Source organism: Dermacentor variabilis, unplaced genomic scaffold (genome assembly GCF_050947875.1).
Source record: "Dermacentor variabilis isolate Ectoservices unplaced genomic scaffold, ASM5094787v1 scaffold_18, whole genome shotgun sequence".
In the NCBI taxonomy this organism is placed as follows: Eukaryota; Metazoa; Arthropoda; class Arachnida; order Ixodida; family Ixodidae; genus Dermacentor; species Dermacentor variabilis.
In genome coordinates, this window is record NW_027460346.1 from 3279906 (window position 1) to 3293036 (window position 13131).

Sequence of the window (13131 nt, forward strand, 5' to 3'; positions counted from 1 at the left end):
AGAGGGCAAAAGCAGGCATGAAGGGGCCTGTTCGAAGCAATAACAGCGGAACCCTCACCCTTTAAGTCCGTAAGCCTTTCCAATCTTGAGAGCGCTTGACCACGCTCTCGCGCTTTGTCGCTCATACTATAGAGGCTAGATACTCATACTGAGCGCGATAATGCATTGTTTGTGACTTTCTAGGGAGCATTTTTCACCGTCTAACACATGTGAAAAGTTTTCGCTCAATGCAAGGCGCGACTTTCTGTATCGGACCTTTCCCGAATGTTGCCGCCTATTCTATCTGTTGCCTATCTTGTCGCAGAACATTATGTAATCAGATTCTATGTGCGGCTCGAATAGTGTAGTATATTATGGAGTGCACGCGAGCGCCAGTGATTAAGTAAGTGGTCCTGGGGCCCTATAACGTAAAACTATTCCAATATTTCTTTTATTCCAATCTCCTGACGTCAGATTTGCGTAACCACCGACGCAAGCATCGGACGGTGACCCGCAGGGTTGTCTGAACAGACCAATCAAATGCTTACCTCAAATATAGAAGGTCGCTTTTGTTTGTTTTAAAAACAACATCGCCTACAGGGATCGGCTTGTCTTATCTAATTGGCTGACAAGAGTCGAGGAGCACGCTCAAGTGGAGAAGGATTCTATGGGGCCGATCCAGTGCACTGAAAATCGATAACCGCATGAAGAGGGTGGTGCCAGCATCTGCGATTGGTCCACTTTCCCTTACTTAGCTTGACGTGGCTGATTGAAAATCGCGACGGCATGCAACGAAAGGCTAAGAATGACGCTAAAACGTATCCTCAGCAAAGACGAGTTGGCAGAGCGAGGTCATAAACGTGCCGAAAGTGCTCGATAATGTTACACGGCCTCGCAAAAAGCTTTATTGTACGCAAACAAACCCATGCTCTCCGGCAGGTGCGAGTAGCCAGTGCCCGAGCGATCGGCGGCAGCGATCTTTTATTTCTTTCGGAACGGGGCAGCCTGCGGCTATTCAGAAAAAAAAAACCAAGTTTTGTTCAGCATATTAATGCATCTTTAACACGTACACGTCACATTGACGAGGTGAGTTTTCGCGGTTTTGTGAAGTCTCGTGGCAGGCAGGTGAAGTGAGCGCAGCCCGAAAACTTTTCACCAATAGCCGAGAGCTTTTGGCGAAAAAGCGTCGATTCAGAAATAAATATTTTTCTTTCGTTCGGTCCAAAATGCATAATCAGTGTGTACCAGTCATATCAGACAGGGAGCTATCGCTGTTTTCGTGACATCGCGTTACAGGCAGGCGAAGGGGGGTCTGATTGCAGAATTGGAATAGAAAAGTTCGGAATAGCTTTACGTTATAGCCAGTGGCATAGCTAGGTCGTCTGGCACCCGGGCCCCATAGGTCTTCTGTCCCCCCCCTCCCCTCCCCCCCCCCGGGTGTAGTCGAGGAAGTCGAGGATATGAACAATTTCCGGGTGTCTTCAGACATATATGACCCCTCCCCCCTCCCCCCCCCCCCCCCCCGTTGCTACGCCAGTGGTAATAGCGCTCCTGATCCCTTTTGAATCAGGGCAGACGTTTGTCAACGCCACAGGGAATCTTGAAAGCAGGAAAACGAAAGAAAGTAAGCCGTAGAAAGTAAGGAGAGAAAGAAAATAAAACACAGTTTTGTCACAGTCGCAGTCTGCGAGTCCGTCTGGTTGGTCCGGTTCGTCGTATTCTATGCTCCAGTTGCCTCAGATTTCACTAAAGTCACGAATATCCAATCCGCCAGCCATTCCGGTTCAAGTCAGCGCGTCCCACCCGCGTTGCTCCCTGGTTACAGCGTACCATAATACTTTGTTTCTAGTTCTGACTGGTGTGGTTTAAGTTTGTTGCCAGCTTTGCGGGTCAATGTTGCCAGACTGCCTGCCAAGTTTGACGGGCAAAAACACCGTCAAATGTAGCGAATGCAACGACGCCGTTTCCGAAGCGCACAGAGTTACCAGATCGCACGCGCGCAAGCTCCCCGCTCCCGACAGTAGCGGAAAGTTGCTGCATAACCCGCGCGCTTTCGAATCGCTTGCTTGTTGTGGGCCCTGTTCTCCGACGGTACGACGCGCTGTCTTTCGCTGCACACGCTGTGGCTGGTCCGCGCGGGCCGACGCTTTCGCTGGATCTGAAACTGAGACACGTCGCATAACAATCGGGGCGCTTTATATCGATGCGCGCTCTTGTTACAACGTTAGAAGAGGGTTGCATCGCCTTGCTTTGCACATGCAGTCCCCTGGAGCTTACGCCGGTCGCAATAAGGACTTTTCTCAAACTGAGACGCGTCGCATAACACTCGGGGCACTTTAATTCGCTGCGCGCGATCGCTGCAACGGGGCAAAGTGTTTGCTGTGCCTTTATCTGCGTAAAGAATTTTTCTGAAACGCGACGCGAAACCCTCGGGGCTTTTTTTCTGGCTACGCGCGCGGTTTCCGCCGCAAGTGCGTCGCGCGCCGGAGCGGATCTATCGCTACGTACCTGCAAGTTATTTTTATTGGCATGTTTCTGTTTCTTGTCTGTCACCACGCAAGGGCTGAAGCTTAAGCGCTTTCAGAACTTTCAGTCGTCACAGCTGCGTAATGTTTTTAAATATTGTATTGCGAGCAGCGTAATCTCCAGGAGAGTGCCTGTGCAAAGCAAGGCGATGCAACCCTTTTCTAGCGTTGTAGCGAGGGCACGCATCGATATAAAGCGCCGCGAGTGTTATGCGACGCGTCTCAGGTTCAGAAAAGTCTTTATTGCGACCGGCGTAAGCTTCAGGAGACTGCCTGTGCAAAGAAAGGCGACGGAGCCCTTTTCTACCGCTGCAGCGAGAGCGCGCAGCGATATATTGCGCCCCGAGTGTTATGCGACGCGTCTCAGTTTCAGAAAAGTGTATTGCAAGCAGCGTAATCCTCAGGAGAGTGCCTGTGCAAAGCAAGGCGATGCAGCCCTTTTAGCCACTGCAGCGATATACCGCGCCCCGAGTGTTATGCGGCGCGTCTCAGATTCAGAGCCAGCGAAAGCCTCGTCCCTCGCGGACCAGCCACAGCGTGTGCAGCGAAAGAAAGCGCTTCGTACCGTCTGCGAACAGGGCCCACAACAAGCAAGCGATTCTAAAGCGCGCGGGTTATGCAGCAACTTTCCGGTACTGTCGGGAGTGGGGAGCCTGCGCGCATGTGACCTGGTAACTCTGTGCGCTTCGGAAAAGGCGTCGTTGCATTCGCCACATTGACCGTGTTTTTCCCCGTCAAATTTGGCAGGCAGTCTGGCAACATTGACCCGCAAAGCTGGCAACAGCAAAGCCTGGTCGGCCGTGGCTCGTAGTAGCTCGTGTAGCTGAGGTGATAGGCGTCGGCGGCCGCTCGCTGTGACTGGGGGGCTCTATCCGGGCGATGTCTGTCTGGGGTTTTCCTCCAGATTTTCGGCTCGCCTGCACAGTCGTTCCCACTGTTCTAGCCGGGTCTTCGTAGTCTCGGCGCGTGCAGTTCGGTCCTCCTCGGTGAGACCAGTCAGCGCCAGGCTCTCGGCCAGGGGGCACGATCGGGGATCTGCGGAAAATCTCGGACATTGTTGTAGCACGTGGACAAGGGTTTCTTCTGGTGCACCGCACAAGCGGCGCGTCGGATCCACGCCGAATAGTTCGTGGCGGCGTTGGTTTGTGAGGAGAGCGCCAGTGCGGGCTTGAAACAGCAGGGCGCTGCCTCTATCTCCTCGGTAGTGTGGTGATGGGCACAGTTACGGCTTGCGGTGATAATATGGTGCCAGGCTTTGCTTTTTTGACACTGTCGTGCGCCAAATCGTTCATTCAGCATCATTGACTAACTTGATGACTGCCTTGCACCACTCTGCCTCTGTCTTAGTGTCGTGGTGTTTTAAATCTTTGCTGTATTTCGCGTCTAGGGACGTATCATAAGGATCCAACCCCCTTTCTTCTCGTGTCTAGGGACGTGTATTTCCGAATCCAAGCCGTCTTGATGTTTTTGTATCATAGGTGTAGGTACATTCTGCGACTAATTTGTGTTTGCCATGAATTTGAGTCTGCCGGCGTGTGGTAATTTGGACCTCGCCTCCCTTGCCTCGTACGAGGACCAGCTCATTTCCCCGCATACTGCTGCATTTGCAGTGGCTATGATGCTCTCTAGCAGCCAGCGGCCTAGTTCTGTTTGGTGACGCGCCAGGCATTTTATGGTTTCACTGGAGTAGGCCAGCACATCGTCTGCGTATGTTGTCGCTGGTACGGCTACTCCCTTCCACAGTGTGCGTCCGACACTGTAGGGGTTATATGAATCTCTGGCCAAGTGCCAGAAGCGGCCTTTGAAGCGATCATATTTTTTACTGATGCGTTTCGATGCGGATCCAGAAACTTTTGTTGGTCGCTGAGAGTTACGCCGGAGTATTTGTATTCCGATGTTTATTATTTGTTTTTTTAAGAGGTTCCCTTGGAGGGTGGATTTGTTGCTAGTTCTGGTTGTATTTATTCCCATCCACTGCATTTTGTCACTGTTGAACCTTAACTGGTCGTTTCCTGTAACTTGTGAGCAGATGTCGAGCTGGCGTTGGAGGTCAGCTGCTGATTCTGTTAGCAGCACAATATCGTCAGCGAATGCCAGACATGAAATTTTGCTGTATTCTTCTTGCTTGCCAGTCGTTATCGTGGACAGGCGGAGGCCTGGTTCCTCATTGCCTAATGTTTGGAGTAGTTGTGCGATGTATATGTTAAATAATGTTGGGGACAACGGGCATCCTTGTTTTAGTCCTACCTTTTGCTCGGCTTTCTTCGACCTTAGTTCTTGTAGTGTGTACACTGCTGTGCAATCCGTGTATAGGTTCTTGAGCAGGTCTATGCTCTTACAATCTAGGCCAATGCTTAGTAGCTTTTGCCAAAGCCTCGAGTGGGGAACACTGTCATAGGCTCTCTCCATATCAAGGAAAGCCAGATACCCTGGAACCACACCAGATGGCGCGACACGCGGGGCTCCTGAATCATGAGGCTCCTTCGCAATAAAATCGCTCGTAAATTGCCCCATATATGCCTGTGTGCAAGTCTAAGCGTCTGGCGAGCCTTTGGGAAGGAAGCTCAGGGTTATCCTCCAAAATACCTAAGCCTAGTAGCGCTGTTCTCACGTTTCTGTGCTTTGCAACTCGTGAAAGCCCACTCTAGGGAATGCGTGTTTACTAGTTTTAAACTTCGGTACAAATGCAACCGGCTCTTGCAAAGCGCAAAGCTTTTCAAGTTGTGGTGGAAGTGTTCTGCGGTTGAGTCTGTAGTATTGAGTGATTTCTTCGTATGTTGTCAGTCCAGTGAGCTGTTGTGTCCTCTGATCGGTAAGCTCTTTGGCCTTGGAGTGGGCGAGTTCATTGCACCCCGGACAGGCTTGTCGACATCCACAGCTCACGCAAGAGACAACACTCAGATTGTAGCAAGCCAACACGTTCCCGCACCCAAGGAGGCTTCATCTCATGTTCAATACTCAATATGACGAACAATTATTATACGGCGAACAGCTAGGAACCCTCCGGTACGTTGTCCGGTACGCCCCCCCCCCCTCCTCCCCACCTTCAAGAGCAGTGGGAGACACTGCTGTCCAGCTCCCGCCTCTTGGACCAGGTCATGTTGGCTGAGAGGGCAGTTGCAGCCAAGACGGCTCATGGATTCCTGCGAAGAGGGAACCACTCCTGCAAATCAAGCCGCCCTTATGCTTATTAAGTATGCTTTTTTTTCTCTCTTTCTTTCAAGTTGCGCAGATAAAGCGAGAAACCATGGCTTGTCAATTGAAGCGATGTTCGTGGTTAGCATGCATGCCAAGCCCGCACATTGCTACTAACCACCCTATTTACTTTCAATGTTCGCTATTAATGCGAAAACATTATACGACTCATAAGGAGGAAAGCCCGGCGTTGTCGGCGTGACCACAAGATCGCCCAAGAAGGTTGCGAACCCTGGACATTAGGTGGGAGTCGAACCTCCGACCTTTGGTATTACTTAAGGCTACGAACACCCGAGCTCTGGTGGGAGTAGAACCAACGGCCTTCGGTGTCAATTAAGGCGAATGTAATTAAGGTACAGTTCATCAAGGTAGAGTTAATTGGAAGGCCAAGGATAGCGTTATCCACTGATCTTATGCGTACGTGCTGCTTGCTATTTTAGGTGTTTTACTCCTTCTCAGGAAAACGTTTCGCATACTCGCTGTCAGTGGCGTAGCAGCAGGGGGGGCCGGGGGGCCGTGAGCCCCGGGTGCAAGGGGCCAGGGGGGGGGGGGGGGTGTCATATACGCATGAAGACACCCCTCTTTCCGCTGGCTTGACTGGGCGCAAATTGCAAAAAATGCTCCGGTATCCAGTAGCCCGAGCTCATGCACCCGATGCGTTGCGCCGCAGAATTGTCGGCTGCAGCTCTATCAACACCCCACGAAATAATTGCGAGAATGTGCGGGCTAAAAAATTTAATTCGCGAAGTGGTCGCTCAACTACTCGCCTTAGCGGAACGTTTCATGTGGGGTGCGTTCATGCTGGGAGCAGGAGTCGCTAAACATACAGTGAGGCGTTGTAAGGCGTTGGGGCTCTTGGGTCCCTCTTCCGTTCAGAACGCGCAGCGAAGACGAGCAAAGACAGCAGCAAGAGGGCGTTCAACCAGCGCGCCCGGCGCTCGCGTTTACGGCGAAGAGTTGTTGAGAGCGACGTTGCATAAGTGGGGCCGTCAAAAGTCGCGAATGGGATTCTCTGGATCGTCTTCAGACTCGGTTCGGCCGAAGAGTTTGGCGGCGTATGACTCGACAGGCTGTAGTCGCGGGCCCGCCGCGATGCTCGGCTCGCTTTTACTTCCCCTCTCCAGCTCGCTCCGAGAAGCCGCTGCGAAACCTGCCGTTATGTTTCACGCTTTCCTTATTACCCTCGAAAGTTTCAGCAAACTGTTGTTGTTGTGTGACCTCATGTCACGAGTACAGTGTCTGTATCAGCTGCACAGAATTTTATAAAACAAAAGGTTAATTTCATAAGGATATTTCCCGATCGAGATTCTGTGAAGTTATGTCTTTTTGCGATTACTAGGAACTCGGTAGCGCGAAAAATACGGCAGATAAGTAATAACCATATCCTTAATAATCCCGTAATTTGTACTTATATAGGAAGCACTTCAATTCGAGAATTGAGGACTCAAAGTCATATTATTAACGCAACAAAAACTTCTTAAACAAAATCGTTTTGGGTGCTACAACCTACAGTACTTTGGCACTGCGGGCGGCGCCCAGTATATGGCAGCAGCGAAAGAAATATGAAATAGTGGACCAGTTACGTTGATCCCTTAATCCTCTCCATTGCGAGTGCAGACCAACAGCAGTGCAAGCTTTCGCTGGCACGGGCTTCATCGCGGCCTTTTCTTTCTTTTTTTATGGTGACGCCAAGAATCGACGAGAAGCGTGCTCTATTCTGTTCCCAATCTTGCGGTGGTACCGCAGCTCGGATAATCACGTTTGTCCGTATAGCAGCAAATGAAAACAAGGCTTTATTGATCAGAATGAAGAGAACTCGTAACTGTCATAGCATTGGCGCCCGCTCAGCGGGGAGGCAGGTAGCGTTTTCTAATAGGGTGGGGAGATCAGCGTCACTGACAAACAATTTAATTTTGGTTTTCGTTCAGGGCTGCCCACAGACAAAATACTGCGTGCCATAGTACCTACGACGATTTTTGTGAAGTTGTTGGGCGAGATATGAATGTCGGGCTTCAATTTTGCAAATGCAATATTGCCGCTAGAATTGGTAAGTAAAACTTTATTATAAAGATATTTTTGTTACTTGTGACGTGAGTCATGTTTTCCACGATGCCGCATTTGTATTGGCTGCCAAGCCTTACAGTCTGACAGAAGATGCGCCCATGGGCTTATCATACGTTATCAGTGCAGCACCCTGTGTTATTTGGCGCAGGAAAAACAGCGTGTATATTTGCTGCATTCGCGATCTCTGGGAAAGAAAGCGAAGGAGAGGGGGACCCGGAGAACGTGCGCGGTATCCAAGGCGGCTGTACTGGTGCTGAAATCCGGAAATTGTCGCTACCCTCGCCGTCCTCGAGTACATCAGGAGGGGGGGGGGGGGTGACAGAAGACCTATGGGCCCCGGGTGCCAGACGACCTAGCTACGCCACTGCTCGCTGTAAGAAGTTGTGGAGCACTGCTTTCCGCATTTGTATCCCGGAAGAACGCCACCGACAGACAAATTAAAGCATGCACCGACGGGGTGAATTTGTTTGCATCGGCACGCGAACCAACCGCTCGTCGTTCGCTTGAAATATAATGCTAGTCACACATCACTGACATCAAATAGTCTCATAACATAGCAAAGCACGCAGATTTTGTGCACGTGAGCACTCTCGCGTCACTCTGAGTCACGCTGATATGAGCGACCACCCACCTTCTAAAACAGTCAGCACGGGTCCGTAAAGTAGACATAGACTAGGAATATACGCGTAGGATCATTCATTAAGAGAGCGGGCAGTTTTCTCGCAGGAACGCCGACGCCAATATTGACACCGTTGGCAGCTGAACGAGACGGTTGTTTACGCTGCTGTATCTGCTTGCTGCTCACTTAGGATACGAGGCAAACAGTGCATCTCGGGAGCTAAACAATGAGGCAGCGTAACAATACGTAAAAATTCGCCCATGTACGTAGTGACATTTAGGGAAGTGCCGGCGAGTGCGACTGGCCGCCTTCGAGAATGACAACGTATCGACGTCGACAGTGCGCCGTGACGTCGATTGTATCTCCTTGTGTGGACAATGAAAGAAATGAAGAATCGTTTACTTCAAATCCGTGTGGTCCCAAAGGAATTATAAAAACAGTTTTCTTCATCCCAATGGCTTAGCTTCACGTCAGTCGCTCAGGTCCCCCGGTAGCAGAAGCACGACCTCGGCGACTGGGATAGGCCTAACTTCGACGTCTGCTCCAACTATGTGTGCGGCGGGCGAGGGCTGAAGTTCATGCAGCCCACAACGCAATACCACTTGCCACCCATTACTTTTCCGTCCACACAGAACGTCACTTCTCGCGACAGCGACATCTCCCGCCAAACACTATCGCCGGCTTCTCGACGCTGTCGCGTGACATTCATTCCCAGCATGCTCTGCGTATGCCTCATTTTTACGTCATAATACAATGTAGCCAGTAGCTGAGGAACAGGCAAGATAGATGGTTCAAAGGAATCAACCAAATTCATTTGTAAAGGATCTGTGCAACTCTCAAACCTGATTTTTTTAGGACGATCAGGTGCGTTAACGGGACACTAAAGGCAAATATTAGGTCAAGCTAAAGCGATAGATTAGTGCTCGAGAATCTCTAAGGCATCAATATTATCGCGAACAGAGCCTTGATAATCGAGAAATTGAGGTAAATGCAGGACATGATTAGACACTCCTCCGGGACATTCAAGTACTTGCCCGATGACGAAAGCACTCTTCAGTTAAATTCTGACTAATACTCAACCAATCGTTGCAAAAAAAAAAAACATATTTGTATTGTAAGACGAACTAAAATGCTACTTGTCAAGTTCTATTTCCTTTTTTGAAAGAAGAACTAGTTGAAATTACCCTTGACAACGACGTTAGCGGTCGAAAGGTTTCGTTTTCACTCGACTGCGCGCCGCCCACGCTTTGGCGTTTCAGTGGTTTAGTTATCGCGTAGTGTTACGCTGGTTTTGCTGGCTCGCAAAAATCACACAAACTGCACGTAGCAGACAATTCAACTTCCATGTGATGTCGCGGGATTCCCGAACAGTTTACGCCACTTGACCAAAAAGCAGCTTCAGCGGCGAATCCACCGCTCTGTGTTTAAAGCCCCTCTATCTGTGTTGGCTCGGTACCGCCGCCTGTCGGGCGCTGTTTTGCCTACCGACGGCAGCAAAGGGTGGTGATGGCGTATGCAACGTCACCACTCCTCCGATTGGGTGGCGGAATATTTGAATTGTGATAAAGGTATTCAGACCGTTCAGATACGATTTGCTCGTAAACTAAGTCTTTTCTTGCACGAAACAAGCGTTGCGAGGTTTCTGGAATGCTGTTGAAACAGTCAACGTCGACCTAGCATCAGCCTGTAGTGTCCCTTTAATAACCTAAGTTACTAATTAAGCTCAACTTAGTGTTGTTCTTCATCTTCTGTAGTGTCATTTTATTATGTGTTAATTATTCGCATTATATCAACAATAATACTTCACATTATTTGTCTGAAGCGGCATATTCTAAGTATGCTGCATGACTCCGTCAATTCGAGTTCTGCGGACACATAGTGGTAATCGAAAAACGAACCAACAATTGAGTTACTTCATTCGTATCGGTTTGACGCTTCGTCACAGCCAGTTACCGCTTGCGTGCTTGAATATTCGAATTTGCTACTTTACTGACGACCGACAGTTCTGCATTGGACAATGTTACGAGCATTGTTCTTTTTTTCCTTTGTGTATGGACATATATAACGCACATTTAAAAAAAAAAACGCCCTTTATTGCGAGAACGCCCTCACATCACCTCATGTCATCGTATTTTAATCATATAAGATCTCGCTGTTCGAGAGAAGCCGACGACGACGCCATAGCGCGGGCGTAGGCGGCGCGAGCGCAGGAGGCCTGCCCGCGCAACTGACGCGTGCACGGCTGCCATCGTTTCGTGGTCGCCAGTGCCTCCGAGGTGACGCCGTTGGGTGAGAGACGTTTTCCACGCATTCGTGCTTCACGCCGATAGGCTGTTTCCCGTCGTTATATAGGCTATCCCTCTTTCCTAAACTAAGCATGCTAAATGAGCCTTTAAACCCGTTAGCTTACAACCATTTGATTCGCAAGCTAACATTGAGTCCTAGAATAATGGGACCATTGAGCAAACACAGCTCACAGCTTCACCTTCTGTGGAATAGATAATGTAAAGTGTGTGGCCATACTATAAAAAGAAAGTAGGTCTATCTTCTAAGAAGCTGCGTCTACGTTTAGCCTAGTAATGAGGTAATCGGCGAACCCTGTTTAGTACAGGAAACGCGTGGCAAGCTAACAACCAATGCAGTTTTGTAGAGAGGGCAGGGACCTTGCCTCCACCTTGGTCATAAGCACATGGGGAGTTTCTGAAATATAGCTTTACCTACTTTATTCCATCCAGAAACACCTCAAGAGCCGGTGCATACGACACAACATCCGGCTGGCTGTTGTGTCGTAATGTTAAGAACTCAGTTTTGGTTTGGAAGTTTCAGTTTAGAGGTGTAGCTAAAGTGACAAGTCATATATACAACGTTTTACTGACATCCGATCGTTTGAAAGCAGTCGTCACATGATAAAATGTTTTTTTTTATTCTGCATTCTTTAGGCGTATCTAAAAGGCTGCCCTTTAGGGAACCGGCAGAACAGCGTTTCGTTCTACTTTTTAGTGCAACCAGCTGGCTAGCCGTCCTGACCGAACTGTATATACCACAGCGATTAGTTGTAAAGCGCCAAATGGTGAACGCGTGTGGTGAGAAAGGCTTCCTGGTAACCAAAGTACGCTTGCATGCACAGGCAGATCGAGAAGGAGACCAAACGACTGTTCTCCGTCGAGCGACCCATGTGCGTTACCAGCGTGGTTCCCGCAAATTTCCAACTGCACGAGCATTCGCACGTCCAAGTCCGGTTCAAGTGTTTCTGCGGACCGTCAAGCACTGCGGACGCCGCCGCACGGGTACGCCATAGGCGGGCCTTTCCTTCGCGTATAAGGTAATCAGCCGTCACCGTCACGTCATCACCACAGTTTCTCCTCAATATATAGGGCGCGGGTGACCTTGACCGATACTCGCAATTTCGCCGGCGGCCAAGGTCGCCGTCGCCCCGCGTTTGGTTGAGAAAAAAAGGAAGAAATTCATTCCTCTAACCGGAACCGATGCCGTGACGGCGGCTCGATGGGAAGCGGTATACGGCTGTGTGCATCCGCCCCGTCCATCAGGATAGAGCGTTTTCTCGCCGTTTTATTTTCAAAAGTATCGGCAGTGCTTCGGCGTCCAGTTCTTTAAAGTGACTCGTCGGTGCCGTGGCGGTGATGGGACGGGGAGGATGACGGCTGTGTGAATTGGGCCTAATTTCGCCGCAAGGCCAACTCATTAGCTGCCGTCATCGATATAGCCAGCATTTCACTGTAACCAACGGAATAAGTTTTTAATCGGGCTTTGATTGTGTATCCCCGGTTCAGCAACACTGGGGACGAGTTACAACAAATGATTGAGGACTTTAACTGATAGAGTTTAAGAGTGGGGTTAAATATTAATATGCAGAAGACAAAGACAATGATAAATAGCCGGGCAAGGGAACAAGAGTTGAGGATCGCCAGTCAGCCTCTAGAGTCTGTGAAGGAATTCGTTTACCTAGGTCAATTACTCAGAGGGAACCTGATCATGAGAAGGAAATTCACAGAATAAAAAATGGGTTGGAGTGCATACGGCAGACATTGTCAGCTCCAGACTGGAAGCTTACCATTATCATTGAAAAGAAAGGTGCACAATCAGTGCATTTTACCGGTGCTAACATATGGGCAGAAACTTCGAGACTGACAAAGAAGTCTGAGAACAAGTTAAGGACCGCGAAAATAGCGATGGAACGAAGATTGTTAGGCGTAACGTTAAGAGACAGAAAGAGAGCGCTGGTGGATCAGAACGCCAACGGGATAGCCGATATTCTAATTGACATTAAGGGAGAAAAATGGAGCTGGGCAGGTCATATGTAATGCATAGGTTAGATAACCGGTGGGCCGTTAGCGTTTAAAATGGGTGCCAAGAGAAGGGAAGCGCAGTAGAGGATGGCAGAAGACTAGGTGGGACGATGAAATGAGGAAATTCGCCGGTGCTAGTTGAAATCGGGTGGCGCAGGACCGGGGTATTTGGAAATCGCAGGGAGGGTCCTTCGTCCTGCAGTGGACATAAAATAGGATGATCATGGTGATGATGATGATGATGATGATGATGATGATGATGATGATGATTGTGACAACAGAAAAGGCAAGAAACCGCAGGAGTTTGGCAGGAATCCAAGCACGATCATATTAACAGCAGTGTAATCTGTCTATTTGGCTATATTATATTATATGACTATATAATCCCTGTATAGCTTCTTCACTTAGTGGTGCAATAGGAACAGAGTGATTGACTGAATGG